The following is a 19,194-nucleotide window of genomic DNA, read 5'->3' on the forward strand; positions in this document are numbered from 1 at the left end:
GTAATGAGAGACTCAGACCAATTTAAAAAATGGCTGGAAACAGGTCAGTTAGGTTGATAACAACCTTTAGGAGCGGGTAAGCAAGGCTGATATTTTTCCCTTACCCCCCCTTCCCCTACACCCGCCTCACCTCTCCACTCATCCCCCCCCCCCTTACCCCCCCAGTTATGTTCATGATTTGTTATAATCTTACATTGCGCAGTTCCCAATTTCTGATACGAGACACAAGAGATTAAGCTATACAATCTAGTTCATGCCATAAGTATTAGGAAACCAAGATATGTTGTTTGTTGTGCTTATACGGACACATGTTGATATCAACAATGTTGTGCAATGTCTATATAATACTTTTCTTTGAAAACCAATAAAAACCGATTGAACTAAAAAAGAATTATTAGAATTTGTTATTAAGGAAAACCGATAGAGAAAAATACTGGACACTTCACAGATATGATGTCAGATATGTAAAGTCGGATCCTGTGAGTTTAATACAATTATCCCAAAGCACTGAATTCATGAAGAGGCGCACACCTCTTCATGTATTCAGCGCACCCCTGGCAGCTCCGTGCGCCTAGACAGAATTGTATGCCAGGTCCGACCTGGCTTACATTTCTGGTAAAATTTACACCAGTTTCTGGCATAAATTATACATAGATCTGCCAGTCCGGAGCGGCAGCGCCCACTTTTCGATAAAGTTGCTGGGCCAGCGCAGAGAGGAGCGTTGCCCATGCATAACATCAACAGGCGTCCTAGAATGGGTCCATCTATCCATCTATTCCATTACAATATGGAATAAGTGCTATCCATAGTGCAGTGTAGTGCTGCGCTGTATATCTATTTAATAATATGTGGCTCCAGTGTAACACTATGTCCCCGCCATTTGAACAGGTGCCAGGCTGTTATCCAACAACTGAGCACCCGCTCCACCTGGCACGGGAGACCAGTGCCAGGCTTCTAATGCAGCCGCTATCAAAAGACTGCATTAGAATAAAGCCCCTTAATGCCACCGTTAAAAGGCGTATGGGCGGATGTGAGTTCATCATGTGGTTATAATGGTGTCATTGCTATTAATCTGGTATTAAGTAATATTGTACATCTATCTTTTATGATATTTTAACCAATCTTAGAATGACTGAAATATTTTTCTTTTTTGTTAAATATCCTTAGGTCGGTTTCACACGGCCGAGAAAATCGTGCAAGTTTTGTGCGTTGAGAGACGCACAAATCTCGCACAAATATGAACCCCATTCATTTGAATGGGATCATACTAGAGATGAGCGAGCGTACTCGCTAAGGCAAATTACTCGAGCGAGTATTGCCGTTTTCGAGTACATGCCCGCTCGCTCGAGTAATTTGCATTAGCGAGTACGCTCGCTCATCTCTACATCATACACATGAGGAGAACTCTGCAATCCTCTGCCGTGACTGTGACAACCACGACGGGGATTCCCTTCATCCCTGCAGTGATGCTAGGCTTTTTTCTCCTAAAATCATGTCGCATCAGTTGGGCTTTCACATAGGTGGCGAAGGCGATATTGGGCTGTGATGAAACATATTCTTAAGACCTTTCTGTGATTTTCTTTTTTTCTTTTTGGTCTATATTTTAAAAAATCCTAAAATACTGCAATTTTTAAATTGACCACAGAGCCTAATATTAGTCTGATACTTCTTGATCTGTAGAGAATTAGCCAATAAATGCTCTTAATGCTGTAAATGTGGCTCTGGAAAGATGTCAGCCCCCATAGTCCTGTACAGACAGCAGAATAAAAAATTCTACAATCCAAAAATAAAAGCTGATGAGAAAAAATGGAAAATGTTTCACTCTCTGGTTTTAATTAATACAAAAAAGTGTTGGTATAGTCCCTTTAAGGAATCTGTTGCTAATGTATTGATCCTATAAGGCACCCTTTAAAAGTCTTATGGAGTCAATGCCTTCATGGGTCAGAGCTGATTTGTCATAGTCTGTGACAAAATTTACAACAAAATCTGCCCAAGAACCGTATTCTATTGAAAGTGACGCGTTCACCATGTGGAAACTGTGATGAGTGACCACACGCGGATTAGCCTGATTTAAATGGGGTTAAATACATGTGTGGAACCTCAGTGTGTTGCACTGCAAATCTGCAGAAGAAATCCGAGGGTCAGCCATCATCTGAACATGGCCTTAAAGGGAACCTGCCACGTACCCACAGCACCATAAACTAATCTGACTTTTGTGCGGAGTGCGGATATTACCGCGTAACAGCACTAAAGTATAGTATAGAAAATACTATACTAGAGTGAGTATAGAAAATACGTCACCTAACTCCCTATCACATCCCCTAACAGTACCATAACGTAGTTTATGGTTCTTTCGTGATTTGACAGGTTCCCTTTAAAGTATTTTAAAGTCAAATTAGTTTCAGCAAATAAAGACTATTTGTTGTATAATTACATTTTTTTCACTATGCTTTCTGTATAAATCTCTTGTGGCTTTCAAGATCACTGCTTGCCATAATAAATTGAAAACCCTTTATTATGTACACCCAGTAGATAAAAATCCATTCTAGTCATGTGATGATCCCACAGCAGCATAGCTGCTTAAATATCGGTGCTGTGTCCTGATCCTGTGTCTATGCTTATTAATGCAGAAGCAGATATGGATTTGGGAATCATCTTTATTTGCATGGCATTGGAGGCCAAAGGGCATACATTTACCAAGAGTGTTAGTCAAAATAGAGCTCTATAATAGTTCAGGGTGGTCCAGCAGTGAGGGAGGTGGTAGATGATGACAAAAAGAAACAGAATAGAACTTTAGTAAAGATTGGAGTATCGGAATTTAATGGCTAGCAGTTGTACAGTAAGCTGTGTACATTATCCAGGATTAAAGACAACTACCTTTCAGTTTGTGTATGAACCAAGTTGGGTAACATTTTTCGTGTTGATGTTCGCCAATAGATCAACTGCAATGTAAATTGTGCAGGTCTAAGAGCGCTTGGCCCACAGTGATCTTAATATGGGAAGTTTTGATATGATATTCAGTAAAAAAGGTAATTACCAAAAACAATTTTAAACACTCTAAATTCAGTCACCTAAACTGGAGCATTTAGGCCACTGGCCAATGGGCGTTGGGGTTTACCACCGCATATTTCCGCTGCGGGAGAACACTAAAGTCACCACGATTTTCCGAGATGAACCTATCATTATGATTAGAGATGAGCGAGCGTACTCGGATAAGCACTACTCGCTCGAGTAATTGGCTTTATCCGAGTATCGCTGTGCTCGGGGCTAAAGATTCGGGTGCCAGCACGGAGCGGGGAGCTGCAGGGGAGAGCGGGGAGGAACGGAGGTAAGATCTTTCTCTCCTTCTCTCCCGCCCGCTCTCCCCTGCTCCCCGCTGCGACTCACTTGTCAGCCGCAGCGGCACCTGAATCTTAAGCCCTGAGCACAGCGATACTCGGATAAAGCCAATTACTCGAGCGAGTAGTGCTTATCCGAGTACGCTCGCTCATCTCTAATTATGATAGGTTCATCGTGAAAGATCATGGCATGTAGTGATTTTTATACGCGAGCGAAAAATCACTGAGTATTTTTGCTGAGCAAATTATGTAAAGCATAGAGTTACTTAGAAGATGGCAATTACTGCATGTCTCTGTATAAGAACTTTCTGACTTTGAAACTCAAGATTAAAGCATATATAACTACAACAAAAAGCAAATTCAGTCAGCACTTCCTACAAATGAATTAAATGCACAGATGAACTTCTGCCATGGCTTGTGACAATACAGTACAAATAGAAATGTATGTCAGCAGCACTTATACACATTTAATATCTGAATTAAAATTGCATAACTTATTACTAACTGCATAAAAATGCTAATTTTCATCAAAATATGTGAGCCCACTTGCCATATCAAGGTGACCTTTTTATAGGTGGTGCCCAACACTGACTCATCCCTCATTGGGCCTAAGACTCCAAATTTAAGGAAAATGGGATGCAGCTACAAGCTCTAATCAAAAGGCTCTGGACAGATGCACAAATAAGGTGCACAATAGATAGTGGAGTTATCAAGGAAGTCTGAAAGCTAGAGATGCAGCTTTTAAAAGAGGAAAACTGGTGAAAATGCAGAATTCAAGTCATATAATGGCCAGAAATAGTTTTATTACTTAAAAATCTTATTCTGAAAAGTCACCTGAAAAGTTAGGCATGCTTTAATATATCTGACATATCTTTTTCTGTCCTTGCTCAAGAAATTGATATATACATCTGTTATGAGTAGAATATCTACATGTGTTCCATCGACAACATCAAGGCCTTTGACTGCATCAACCATAACAAGCTATGGAACGCCCTACAAAACCAGGGTGGATTGGCACATCTAATCAAGCTGATAAAATCACTTTATACCAATCAAGAAACCACAGTGAGAAGACAGTATGTGGACACAGATTGGTTTGGGATTGGCAAAGGTGGCCGACAGGACTGCATCCTCTCACCCTTCTTGTTTAACCTATATGTATAAGTGATCATGTGGAAAATAGACCTAGACACGCAAACCGGGGTGAAAATAGGTGGCAGAAACATCAACAATCTCCATTACAAGGATGACACAACTCTATTTGCAGAAACAGAAGGTAGTCTGAACCAGCTGATATGTAAGATTTTAACTGAAAGTGAAAAAATGGGCCTCTAGCTAAATTTAAAGACGACAAAAATGATAATGACTTCAAAAAATAGCAATTAGGCCATAGAATGCGTGCAAGACTCATCTTCCTTTGTTCGAAATTGACCAGAATAGAGAATCTATGCCAGAGATAAAACATAGTATTTTGAGGCTAAGCGTATTTTAGGTTGAGGCTAAGCGCGATGCTAAATATGGACAAAATCTGGAAAAGTAGGGATATCGTCACAGCAACTAAATGCAGGATAGTGCAAACCATCATTTTCCCCATAGCCATGTATGGGTGTGAAAGCTGGACTGCGAAAAAAGGTGAAAGAAGGAGGATTGATGCATTCAAGCTGTGGTGCTGGCGAAAGCTGCTGTGTATGTCCTGGAGAGCAAGAGTAACAAATAGAGAAGTCCTGAATCGTATAAGACCCGATATATTACTGGAGAGGAAGATGACCCGGTTCATTTTGGCCATGTAATGTGAGCAGAGTCGCTAGAAAAATGCTTGGACAGGATAATGGCAAAAGAAGACCTGGCCACTAAAGGCCACGATGGATGATACTGTCAAAGCTGATACATGGGTATCACACAGCTGTGTGAATGACTAAACGGCAAACAACATCAGTAGAAATAGATTTGCACTAAAATTTGCATCAATTCCGGGTTAAATTATAGTAAATTTGTCAGACCAACATGACCCCACTCCTTCCGGCCTGCCTCTGCTACCTTTCTTGATACTTTTTCATGGTGGCAAGAGAAGTAAAACAGTTACAAATTACAGCATAAATGTGGGGTGCAGCAACATTTCTGACCTTTTATGCCAAATACTGGAATCATTATTTTAATAAATTTCCCCCATTGTGTTTTTTAGTCATAGTTTTTTGAGAACTTCAACCCATGAAATTTGTGTCGTACAAAGAATTGGAATGTCCATGATTGCTGTACCATTATCTGATTTTATTACTGTTTAGACTAAATTAATAGTTTTTTAAATTTTAGTTTATTTTTAGGTTTTATGTTTTGCATTGAAAAGAAACTGAATAAATGAGAAATTAACGTCAGCAAACATATAGCCATCGCAAGTAACTTCTGATATTCACAGGAGGCTCAGAGAAGAGGAAAACCACTTTTATCAGAGGACACTGATTTCTTATGTAAGCAAGATACATTTTCTATGGCTCGGCTTTTCAAGCCTTTTCTACTGAGGCATCACTAGCCAGAATATGATATATGGGTGTCACTATTGGTTGTAACTAGAGATGAGCGAACACGTTCGGCCCCGCCCCTTTTTCGCCCGAACACCGAACTTTGCGAACACCTCGGTGTTCGGGCGAAAAAGTTCGGGGGCCGCCGTGGCAGCGCGGGGGGGTGCGGCGGGGAGTGGGGGGGAGAGAGAGAGGGCTCCCCCCTGTTCCCCGCTACTGCCGCCCGCGCCGCCGCGCATCTCCCCGCCCCCCGGCGGCACCCGGACACTTACGCGCGAACACTGCAGTGTTCGCTAAAGCCGGTGTCCGGGTGCGGATGTGTCCGTAACGGACACGTTCGCTCATCTCTAGTTGTAACCCATACTAACATTTCTAAATTTCAACTTGATTTAACTTAAAGGGGTTGTCCAGTTTTTGACTATTAGGATAGGCCACAAATAGTCTGCTACCTGGAATCCCTTCTGATTAGTTATTCTCTGGGCCGGTGTGCTCATGCAGTGAGCTGATTTCTGCAGGAAGTAGATGGTTCCATTCCCTACAATGAAGCAAGACTTTGTATTATAGGCAAAATTTCTGATTGAAGTGAATGGGAACATTATGTGTAATACCAAGCTGGGCCACTGCAGTGAGAACAAAGCTGTCTACATTCTCCAGAAATCAGCTCAGTGCATGAGCACAGTGGCTTGGCAAATGCCTAATTATTAGAGGACCCAGATAGTGGATCCTTCAGCTATGCTCTACTATTGATGGCTTATCCTAAGCATAGGTCATCTATATTTTACAACTGAACATTCCCTTTAAAAAGTGTCTCCTAAACGAAGTAAAACATAAAAACATGGCCAAAATAGTCAGTGATATTGCTAAACCAAAGATTGGTGCAGGCAGAGAAAGGCCCTCATAGCATATGATCACTTAGATCAACTGAACCTCACCTACAAATAAGGGGCCCCCTCATAGTTTAAGAGCATGTTCTAGGATGTTCTCAATCCATTGTGACTTCATTGTAGTTTGGGGAATAATGAGAAATATGTCATGATTTACCTTTTCTTGTTGTTTATGAAGAAAATGAGAAACTTTGTATGGTTTATAATGGAGCATTTTGTGGACAAACCAAATCAGCCCATATAACATTATCGGTATACATAGCATATATTGGAGGAGGTTTTCGGGACTTAGATATAGGTCATCAATATCGGATGTGTGGTAGCCTGATTCCTACCGATCACCTTCATGGTATACCACACACAGCACTGTTTATTTTGTAGCAGTGATGTTTGGTACTGCAGCTCAATCTCATTGAATTGAATGAAATTGAGCTGCAGAATGACCATGTGACCAATGAATGTGACATCACAGGCCAGAGAAGAGATCGCAGTACTAAGCAAACCCGGCGGCCTCTTCAAACAGGAACTGTTGTCAGCACCCCACCTATCTCATATTGGTGACTTAAGGATAGGTCATTAATATTTAAGTCCCAGAAAACCCCTTTAATGTAATGTACTCTTTAACATATGCAATATTTTACTTTATAGATACACAACCTCTAGACATTTTTTAATAACATGAAGTTTTGCCTGAACAGACCTCTGTAAATGAGTAGAGTATAGAGATGAGCGAAAGTACTCGTCCGAGCTTGATACTCGTTCGAGTATTAGCGTGTTCGAGATGCTCGTTACTAGAGGCGAGTACCACGCGATGTTCGAGTTACTTTCACTTTCATCTCTGAGACGTTAGCGCGCTTTTCTGGCCAATAGAAAGACAGGGAAGGCATTACAACTTCCCCCTGCGACATTCAAGCCCTATACCACCCCCCTGCAGTGAGTGGCTGGCGAGATCAGGTGTCACCCGAGTATATAAATCGGCCCCTCCCGCGGCTCGCCACAGATGCATTCTGACATAGCTCAGGGAAAGTGCTGCTGCTGGTGCTGCTGCTATAGGGAGAGCGTTAGGAGTTATTTTAGGCTTCAAGAACCCCAACGGTCCTTCTTAGGGCCACATCTGACCGTGTGCAGTACTGTTGAGGCTGCTTTTAGCGGTGTTGCACAACTTTTTTTTTTTGTATATCGGCCGTGCAGAGCATTGCGTCCGCAGTCTGCAGTCATTGTACAGAGTATAGGGGAAGTACTGGTGAGGCAGGGAAAGAGATATTCAGGCTATATACGCAGTGGGCTTTTTCCAAAAAATTGATCGCCGTCATCCCACCAGAGGGAAACAGTATACATAATATTATACGCTGCCTACAGTATCTATCTGCTGTGGGTTGTAGTCCTAATTAATACGCAGCTAAGCGTTACAGCAGGCTTGCGTAAAATTGTTTCCTGGATATGCTTTCTCTGTTACATCAGCGCTGTCATCCCGCCAGAGGGAAACAGTATACATTATATTATACGCTGCCTACAGTATCTATCTGCTGGGGGTTGTAGTCCTAATTAATACGCAGCTAAGTGTTACAGCAGGCTTGCGCAAAATTGTTTCCTGGATCTGCTGTCTCTGTTACATCAGCGCTGTCATACCACCAGAGGGAAACAGTATACATAATATTATACGCTGCCTACAGTATCTATCTGCTGGGGGTTGTAGTCCTAATTAATACGCAGCTAAGCGTTACAGCAGGCTTGCGCAAAATTGTTTCCTGGATCTGCTGTCTGTTACATGATCGCCGCCATCCCGCCAGAGGGAAAGAGTATACATAATATTATACGCTGCCTACAGTATCTGTCTGCTGTATCAGCTCAGCATTTTAAAAAAATAGAAGCAAAATACTTAAAGGGGTTGTCCCGCGAAAGCAAGTGGGGGTATACACTTCTGTATGGCCATATTAATGCACTTTGTAATATACATCGTGCATTAATTATGAGCCATACAGAAGTTATTCACTTACCTGTTCCGTTGCTAGCGTCCCCGTCGCCATGGAGCCGTCTAATTTCAGCGTCTAATCGCCCGATTACGCTGCGTTTTACGTGCTGGTCAGTACCACTGACCTGTAATGAGCCCATATAATTAGCACCCGTATATGCGGCAACTGTGCTATTAATGGGAGGTCATGAAAAATTGTTTTAGCAACATGAATATACATTACAACATTGTGCCCTAAAGAGGTATTATTCCTCGTACCGCATTTACATCCAGGTACGCATATTTTCTGGATTCGGATAATACTCCTTTTTCATCTGGACCTTTATCCTTTTTCATATTCATGAGCGGTATCGATCTCCAAAAATTTGGACCTTTATCCTCTTCTATATTCATGTGCGGTATCGATCTCCAAAAATCTATCTGAGAGATACGGTACCCTACATATTTCTACTAGGGCCTATTTTTTGTTTATATGTTACCTGTCCTTTTCTTTTGTATCGTTAAGAAGTGTTATATGTGAGCCCACAATTTTAAAATATACTAATAAAAGGCATTTAATTTTAATCTATATCTGTGAAGGGTTTCTGCAAACAATATATAGATTTTCATACCACTGTGATTCCATTGATTTCAATAGGTTTATTTATATTTGCATATTTCAGTCGCGTAAAAAAAAGTTGCAGCATGTGCTATCCTTGTGGGTATTTACTTACCAAAATATTGTATTAAGTATATGGAGCGTGTGACTATTCTGCACAAAAACGCACGTACATGCGTATATTCGCTGCATTTTTGCGCAGCATATTTATGCTATCGAAATGGGGAATACATCCGTGTGACTACACCCTTCAATCCAAAAAGAGAAGCCACATAGAGAAGAGCGAGGATTGAGCAAGGGTTGTTTATTCCTGAGAAGAATCTCTTAGAAAATGATAACTATTGAAAATGGCGCCTATTGGCTAGGTACCCCCGGAGCCCACTACAAGAGAAAAAAGAGACCCCTATATAAAAGTATAGGGATGATTGAATCGTTTTTGTTCTTTACAAAGCCGTACTAGGAAATGTTTTTAGGGCTGTTTCTATGAAACACTGCGGTTGTGGTGCTGCCAACATTTTTACATGGGTTTTTATATCCTGCACTTACTTCCATTAAAGTCAGTGGGGTAAACGGCACACAAACAGAGGGAAGAGCATGCTGGGCTTGTAGTAAAAGCAGTATTCACTAAACATGTGACGTTCCTAAGCATTTACTACAAGCCCAGCATGCTCTTCCCTCTGTTTGTGTGCCGTTTCCAGGGGAACCTGTCATCACCTTTGAGCCTCAAAAACTACATTCCGCACTCAAAGGTGAGGGATCAGTGTGCCTGGCAATCTGTGTTTCATACTAACCGAGTGCCCTATTGCAGTGCTGTGTCCCCGTGAATGTTGGCACACGCCCATAACATGACTCTTTTCAGATGGTTCTGTATATGCACTCTCCCATTCATCTCTATGGGAGAACATGTGCGCAGAGTCATCTCCAATAGTCATGCTTTGTGCACTTGTCAACTTCGCTGGAGCACAGTGCTAAAAAGGGCACCCGGTATAAAGAGCAGCTCCCTGGATCCCCATATTGTAATTTATGGGGCTCAAAGGTGGTAGCAGGCTCCCTTTCAGGGCTCAGTCACACGGGCGCATCCGGGCGCCGATGCGCCTGTGTTCCTGCAGTATAAGATGGCCACACTGCAGCTCCATTGCCGGTCATGTGTTCTTTTTTCCGGCGGTGCGGAGAGTCGTCCGCATCTGCAGTGTGGCTGTCTTCTTCGTGCAGTAACACGGGTGCATCGGTGCCCGGATGCGCCCGTGTGACTGAGCCCTTAAAGTGAATTACAGTGTGTTGTATAATTTAGTAAAATGCCAATTCCAATATGTTTCAGTGTGACGTAACAGACTATGTCAGTCCACATCAGGAAAAGTCACTGGCTGTGAAAGATCAGGATGCTAGTATCCCTCCCATCAAGGACCGAGAGTCAGATGCAGTAAAACTATGTCTCATCTGTAAGAACTTTAATATTTCTTCAACGCAGCATCAATCACACCTGACAGATGGTTTTATATTCAGGGTGTAGAACCTTTAAGAGTAAAATGCCAATACAAATATGTTAATATCTCTGTGTTTTTAATAAGAGAATTTCCAGTTGTCTCAGCTCAGTCTACCTCTACATTTTATTGCAAATCTGTGCTAGAAACAAGTGTCACACAAACAAAATGTTACAGTAGTTTTCATTAATGATAGCAAGCTTCTGATTATCTATGGTGGCAACTAGAGTTCATATCAGCCATGGCTGAACAAGAATGCCTGAATAGGGGTTCTTATACACAGGCAGATTGCCTGCCCAAACGAGCGCCAATCAACAATATAAGTTAATCAGGGCTTGTTTAAAGGGCTGTTAACACTGGCTGATGCAGACTGGGGAGGAACAATCGTTAATACAGAGGTCCATAAGGGCCCTTAACTCTGGGAGGAGGTGCTGTTGGCTTACTATATCTATAATGGATCCAAACTTTGTCAAGGCATACATTAGTAAGTTAACAACTTGCCTTTTGTAGGTGATTGTAGCATACTTAATTTATTGTCCAACCCCATTAAGCACAGCTAGCAGTGTACATCTTATGCGCAGGCTGTAAGCCTTTTCACTGAAATTATTCCTGGAGACTGAATATAATAGCAGAAAACATCTAAAATATAATTACTGTAATTATGCTTTAAGTGTAATTACCTCTGTCACCACATTCTTTTGTCTGCAACTTGTATAATATGTATTAGGGAACCTGCGTTACCTACTGCAGACCTTCATTTTATGCAGCTGATAGAGGTGAGATATTGGTGAATTTAACACCTACACATCACCTGTTGTTTCTATCTCTTGAATTGGGCACCTGCTTTGCTCACAAACACTTCTATATCTTAGGCAACTTGTACACGGGGCAACAGTTGACCGAAAAATCACTCAAACAAGTGATGGTCATCCGGGGTAAAGGGTACTGAATGGGAAGTCACTCATTAGTTGCTTATTTTAAGGTCAAAGACCAGGGATTAGTATTTTCAGGGTAGAGTAGACATTATCCCGAGTAAAATACCAATACATGCATATGATATAGGGAACGATTAAGGTTCACAAGGTCCGGTTGGTAAAGGGTTAAATGGTGCCATATACATATGGATAAGAGGAAATTAGCGACGTTAATAAATAAAGCTGGTTCCTAGTCAATTGCTTTCCTCCTCAGTTTTTCTCCAATTGAGCCTATAGATTTATTAGACCAAGGAAGGAGAGTAAGGGTTAACTAGTGACTGATAAGTCCTTACACTCCATATACATGGGGCCCAATTCAGACCCACTGCTATAAATTTCAAAAGACCAAACAGGAAAGCAGTAACTGTCTATTTGACGCTCCAAGTCAGCACATCAAGGGTTAATGTTGCCCGTGTGATTAAAGTGCTGCTGGCAGCTGTTCCTGTGGCTCAGGTTTCCCCTAAATCACTCTGGGATAAGAAATGCTTAAGTGAACATCCCTATTGTCTAACACAGCACCGCTGTGATAAGGTATAGGCTAAATCGGCATCGGTGCAGCTGCCCGACAGAAGGTATCGGGCCGCCGTCTAACACTACACTTGAACTGACTATCTGGAAAAACATGTACTGACTCACTAAACTATGTCATCGACGCGCTTCTGCAATGTTCTAACATATACACTGCTTCATCAGGATGAGTTAACACATATAAGTGGGAGCGGCCGTGATGTCTGGCGGCATCCCAATAGTGAGTGCCGCGCGTCTGATACAGTCAGCGCTTATATATGTAAAGCTCCTCCTTTCCTCTCTCATCCTAGCCAATCCCAAATTCTGGTTGGGATTACTCATTCCCCCTTGCCTTCTCGCCATACAAGCTGAGTAGCAGTCTCAGCTGAGACACTTCAGCACTGGACAGCTCCCTGCTGTCGTGATGCAGGGCATTAGTGTATAGGAGAGAGGATCAGCACTGGACAGCTCCCTCCTCCCTCCTGGAGCCCTGTAAAGCAGTGTTCCCCAACTCCAGTCCTCAGCGACCGCCAACAGGTCATGTTTTCAGGATTTTCTCTGTATTGCACAGGTGATGTAATTCTTATGAATGCCTCAGACATTGCCACAAGTGTTCTCACTATAGGATATCCTGAAAACATGACCTGTTGGTGGTCCCTGAGGACTAAAGTTGGGGACCCCTGCTGTAAAGGATTCTGAAGGCATTTGTGCAATAAGGGGGTTTGATGTATGGTAATTAAGACCCATATTCCAATATTCCAACCTGATTTGTCTCCGGCTTTCTCCCGGGGGGGGGGGGGTGGATACCCTGGAGGGATCATTTCAGTTAGTTGTGTTGACTGAGCTATTAGGTTCAGTAGAACCAAATAGCTGCGTTATTCTGCCGCAGATTTACACCGTGGGGAATGTAACATAAATCTATCTGTGGGCATTAGCCCTTAAGGGCCTGAAAGTCGTCCTGTGTAGAAGTACCCTTACACCAGAGATGCCACAAATAACATTGGCTGCCTTAGCTTTCTAGTAAATATTCTTTTAGTGGATATGCAGTAAAAGTCTGATTGGTGGACGCTGCTTGTCTGCTTCATATCTCCCAAAACTATAATGGTGTGTGTGTGTAATCCCACCCTCCCCAATCAGACCATTATAGCTCATACTAACCATCAGACCCCCTGCCTCAACACATAATTGGAGTTGATAAGGCAAAACTGTGATACACTGTATATAATATTGCTGAATATCTTTATTATAGGCTTTGATGATGATGATGCACTGCCTGGACCTCAGTGTTCACTAAACCAAACTGGTAAGCAATCTGTATTTAAAGAGACATTCTGTGTTTCATTTACTATGTAACCCGTTTCCCCAGCTAGTATTACCTGGTTTATTAATCTATCCGAAGATTCCTGGAGTCCTTCTCTTCAGGTGGGTCATGTGATCTCATTCTGACCCCCTGAGAATTAGTTTGTTTTTTATGCTGTGCTATTAGTAGGAAGCTATTTGTTTGAGTACAGGTAATTGGCTTTAAAACTCTTGGGAAACACTGGGGCTGATCATCCTGCTGGAAGCTGGGAGAGGAAGTGGCAGTCCTAATATCATGCATTGTCTCCTTTTGCATGTCCGCTTGTAGTCTTTCATAATTGCTGTGAATGTCATTCTTTATTTTGTCGTGTGGTAAAGTTGCCCATTCTTATTGACAAAACAGTCCTCACATCCTGCTAACGGCACATCTAACACAAGCTGCTTGTTTGAGTTCTTCCCAAAATGACTCAATGATGTTGAGGGCTCCCCTTATGACAGATCCATGTCTCTACTGACGCTTATACCTGTTACTTTCCACAAAGCTCCAGCACTGTGTAATATTGTGATGCTTCTGTAACAGAGGTGATCATACCGGGTCTACGTAAATACCAGCAGAGTGGTCACCCCTCTACTGATTCTGATCCTAGAATGTGTTCATTAACCCTTTGCAATCCAATTTTGGATTCGGGGTTTCCTATGGGGCTTTCTCTTTCTGTCATTTTACAATGGCGCTATCTGCTGGCTAGAGCCAGTACTGCAGTATGTGACATGCCAAAGAAGCCATCGACAACAGAGCGGCTAGTAATATAAAGTAAGAATACCCTGCTGGACCTCTTCCGACATCCAAGCTGTACAGCCTTCAATCAGAATGTCTGAAGACGTCAGACAGTGGATTGGAAAGGGTTAAGACCCTTAATCCCCCCAGCAGTTCAGGACGGGCTCTGTCCCTTCTGCAGGAAAAGGACATTATAATTTTAAACGAACAGACCTTGTTCTACTTTAACTGTCTGTAGCTCTGTTTCTATCAGGGCTATCAGATAGAATATTTGTAGCCCTTACAGAATTGGAGCTATAGCAGTTTTAAATGGGTTTGGAAATACTAAAATTATAGATGTCATTTTTTCATTTAGTGTGGTGAGGAGAGAGGGAGGGGGGGGGGGAATTAATTTTTGTGTATGGTATCACCCTCTACTCCCACCACTAACTCCACCTCTCCCATCAATCAGAGAGCATTGTCATATATGGGCTTTTTTACAACAAAAGGAGTGAAATTACTTTACACAGTTTAATACTACAGATGCTGCAGTCATTGCTGACCGTGGCATCTAAATGTTTTTATAGAAAAAAAATACAACTTTTTACCCCTTACACAAGGCTTTAAATACTGAAAAAATAACAAAATAAACCCTACTCATGATTGGTATTGCCACATCCATAACAGCCCATACTATAAAATATTACTTTATATTTCAATCACAGCAAATTCAGCAAAAAAAAGGAATATCCAAAAAAGCTGTTTTCTGATCGTCTCGCTTCCCCTAAATAGATATAAAAAAAGGAATAAAAAAATTGTATATACCTGAAAATGTTACCCATTAAAACTACACATCTGACATAAACAGGCCTGATACCGCTGTCAGCTGATAATGCTTTGGTCCTGGAATGTGGCGCCTCACAAGGTATTTGTGTAAAAGAAAAAAAAAGGTTTTATATTGTGCGAAAGTGGTAAAGCAAAATAAAACCTGTATAAATTTGGTGTTGTCATAATCTTTAGGTCTGTTTCACAGGGGCTACAAAATCGCACCATTTTGTAGCAATGCGATGTCGCTACAAAACGCATGTATGTGAAGCCCATGGTTTCCAATGGGTTCATCCACATGAGATATTTTGTAGCCTGAAAGAACCCATTGGAGACCATGGGCTTCACAGACATGTGTTTTGTAGCGATGTTGCATGGCAACAAAATCGTGGGATTTTGTAGCCCGCGTGAAACAGGCGTAATGGCTTGTAGATGAAAGGTAATATAACAGTAACATAATATTTATACCATGTCATAAAAATAAATCACAAAAAACAATGGGGAAATAGCTTTTTTTCTATTGCTTCCAGCAAATAAAAATAATAATAAGTTTTTCAATACATTACGTGTACCCAAAGTTGTTTTGTATAAGGCTGCATTCAGACGACCGTATATCGGCTGGGTTTTCACGCCCAGCCGATATACGGCGTCTCACTCTGCTGGGGAGGAGGCTGGAAAAACCAGGAGCAGTGCTCTGAGCTCCCGCCTCCTCTCTGCCTCCTCTCCACTCCCCTGCACTATTTTCAATGAGGAGAGGCGGGACAGGGGTGGAGCTAATTCATTAAATGTAGCCCCGCCCCGTCCCTCCTCCTCTCATTGCAAACAGTGCACAGGGGCGGGGAGGGGGTGGAGAGAAAGCAGAGAGGGGGTGGGAGCTCAGAGCACTGCTCCTTGCTCTTCCAGACTCCTTCCCCTGCAGAGAGAGACGCTGTGTATCGGCTGGGCGTGAAAACCCAGCCGATATATGGTTGTCTGAATGCACCCTCGTCCTGTCAAACGCAAGGTGAAAAACAGCTACATTGATGAAAAAATGAAAAAGTTTTGATCGCTGGAACACAAAAAGGGATTCGATTTACTGGCCCCTAATGATAAAATTACTTATTTCACCAAGGGGTTAAAAATGCACTTAAGCTAACAGAGTTCTTTGTCACCATTGTTTTTTGCAACATAAATTCAAAATTGCAATAAAAAGTGACATTTTAGGCAGGAATTCCAACTGAAGGCATTTTAGACGTATTTTATAGAACTGTTTGTATTACATTAATATTTCCTGTCCTTCATTTGAACAGATCGTCAGTGCGAGAGCATGGAAATCACATGTCTGATTAATAACACCATTTGTGGTAGGTTTCACCCTCAGGTGGTTATAAACTGTGTCTGATGTAGCGTGGGTTAAAGATTTCAGTGCAGTTTTAGGTAAGGGCAAATAGTATTTAATAAAGCTTTTAATAGAGAGTCAGCTGTGCTGTCTAATAATATAGCAGTAAATCTTCTAACCCTGCAGTGACACCCCCCTAAATGTCTACCCTTGGGAAGACCCCAGACTCCATCCCAACTTGATTTATATGTGAAGGATTTTCCCTACCCTTTTAGTCTATGAAAGCTGCTCCTCTAAAAGGAGTTTCTATTGAAAAGTTGACTTTTAAAGGATGACAAGCAAGACTTACATGTGCCACTTAATCATCTGAATGTGGGCCAGTGCTGCATCACTAAAGGGAGCTAGAGGGGGAGACTTCTGTGGCACATTAGGGCAACTGCCAGATAAGGGTAGGGGGCAGAGCCAAATTTACCCCTAGACATTGGAGGTCCAGTGCCTAAGGCGGCCCCATGCCGGGAGCAGCCTCGTTGCCAGCAGTCAGGACTTTTTTTCAACCTCGTCTCCTGCCTCTTGTTAGAGATGCCAGTATATTTGCTGTTTTTATAGGGGCGGGTGGAAGAGGATTCAGGATAAAGGCTGTATGGCAGAGAGGGAGGATGACAAGCCATGCTCCGCTCTCACTTCTCTGCCATGCGAAGAGACTGCAGAGCTAACACAGTAAGAGAACACAGAGGAAGCCTTGCCTGACCGCCTCAGATCCAAACTACAGACTCACTTGTGAAGTGTTAAGCCCCATTTACACACAACGATATCATTTGAACGAGGGAACGACTGAACGAATTAACGATTTTTTGCATAGAAATGCATAGCATTTAGATGGAAGGATAATGGTCTGAAATCCTCTCCATTTCCCTCATTAGCTAAGATAAACACTGTTTAGGTTGTTTGCTCAGGTGGACGTGTGTTTATGCGAGCAACTTGCTTAATGTTTAACTTTTTAATTAGTGTGAATTCATTTTAAGAAATTTTGGGCGATTAATCATTACGTGTAAATGGGCCTTAAGTAGTAAGTAATTACACTGTTTTATGTTTTCTTTAATCTCTGTAGAATGGCCACATGGAGGTAGGAGGGGGAGAGGTTGGCATAAGCGGCTTTACCTGACTCCTTATATCACTATGCTTCAGTTTTAATCTGGCCATACAATTAAGATAACATCAATTTGGACAGTCAGTCATCCATGGGATCATTTGTATGAATGATCCCACAAGTAGCTCTATAGATCAAAGTAGATGATAAGGGACCGTCAGCTTACTTCTGCATAACGTGTATGGTCGCCTTCAGTGGGGTTGTCCTAGCAAAATAAGTGTGGGTAGAGGATAATGTGTGAACTTATTCTTTTATGGTTTATTCAACAAACGTAGGGCATGTTCATATCTGTGCCTGGCGATTTGTTTGGACCGTCCACTGCAGATCTGGCATAAAATCCTGTAGGAAATAGTGCAGTATGCTCTTCTACTTTGTCTGGGAAACCGTCAGAGAGCTGGATGGAAGTCACATGGACCCATTATACTTATTGGGGGCCATTTGGTGCTGGCATGTGCCAATCCAGTGCTTCGGTCTATCCCATTGTTCAGCTCCTATGATGGAACCGAACAGTAGAAGAGTTGAGTGCAGAGGCAATGGCAAACCACCCCAGAAAAACAGTCTGCCAAGAAAACGTGACGATGTGACGTCACCATAGGAGTTGGTCACTACTCAATGCTTGCACCAAGGGACTTCACCTTGTATCTTACTAAAGAGGTCCTATATGGTATTTGTCTTCTGTGGTCATAATTCACTCAACATAACCAAAGTTTAGATTTTTAGTTCAATCGGTTTTTATTGGTTTTCAAAGAAAAGTATTATATAGACATTGCACAACATCGTTGATATCAACATGTGTCCATATAAGCACAACAAACAACATATCTTGGTTTCCTAATACTTATGGCATGAACTAGATTGTATAGCTTAATCTCTTGTGTCTCGTATCAGAAATTGGGAACTGCGCAATGTAAGATTATAACAAATCATGAACAAAACTGGGGGGGTGAGGGGGGGGATGAGTGGAAAGGTGAAGCGGGGGTAGAGGAAGGGGAAGGGGGGGTAAGGGAAAAATATCAGCCTCGCTTACCCGCTCCTAAAGGTTGTTATAAACCTAACCGCAAAGTTTAGATTTTTAGATATGAATTACTTGATATTAGTTTTCTATCATTGATAAACTTTGTCTTAGACTTCTAGAATGCATATACTGTATAACTCAATACATATGTATATGTAATTAAAGAATGTAATACTGAACCCTTGTTTCATGTTTTTATCTATTAGGACATCAACTCTGAAGCACAACAGAACACAGATCGTTCCCATTTATGACTGTGTGGTATAAATCCTGTAGATTTCCTGTCACTGTTAGTTTCTTATTTGTGCAACAATGTTTTCATTGGCTGTTTATAAGGTTTTCCTATTAATTTTAGATGTTTTCCTGTTTGCTTGTAAGAACATTTCATCTATTTAGTTTTGATGCATCAGTGTTTTGCTTGTTGTAATAGTAGACCTGTTGCTTTAAGATTATTTGGCGTTCTTATAGTAATAAGGGCCCTTAAGAGATATTCTTGTAAAAGGATTCCATTCTGTTATAAACTTGTGCCTAATTACTCTGAAATAAATCTTACATTGTTTCTAGCA

The 19,194-nt window shown here is 41.7% G+C and overlaps 1 long non-coding RNA gene across 1 annotated transcript; it reads left to right on the plus strand.

Annotated features, from left to right (window-relative positions):
* The first annotated feature begins 13,521 nt into the window (after positions 1-13,521).
* LOC136612233 (uncharacterized) lies at positions 13,522-18,883 on the plus strand. Its single transcript, XR_010790376.1, has 3 exons — positions 13,522-13,573; positions 16,438-16,491; positions 18,835-18,883. It is a non-coding gene; the product is annotated as an uncharacterized lncRNA (long non-coding RNA).
* The last annotated feature ends 311 nt before the right edge of the window (positions 18,884-19,194 follow it).

This window comes from Eleutherodactylus coqui, chromosome 1 (assembly GCF_035609145.1).
Source record: "Eleutherodactylus coqui strain aEleCoq1 chromosome 1, aEleCoq1.hap1, whole genome shotgun sequence".
Classification (NCBI taxonomy): Eukaryota; Metazoa; Chordata; class Amphibia; order Anura; family Eleutherodactylidae; genus Eleutherodactylus; species Eleutherodactylus coqui.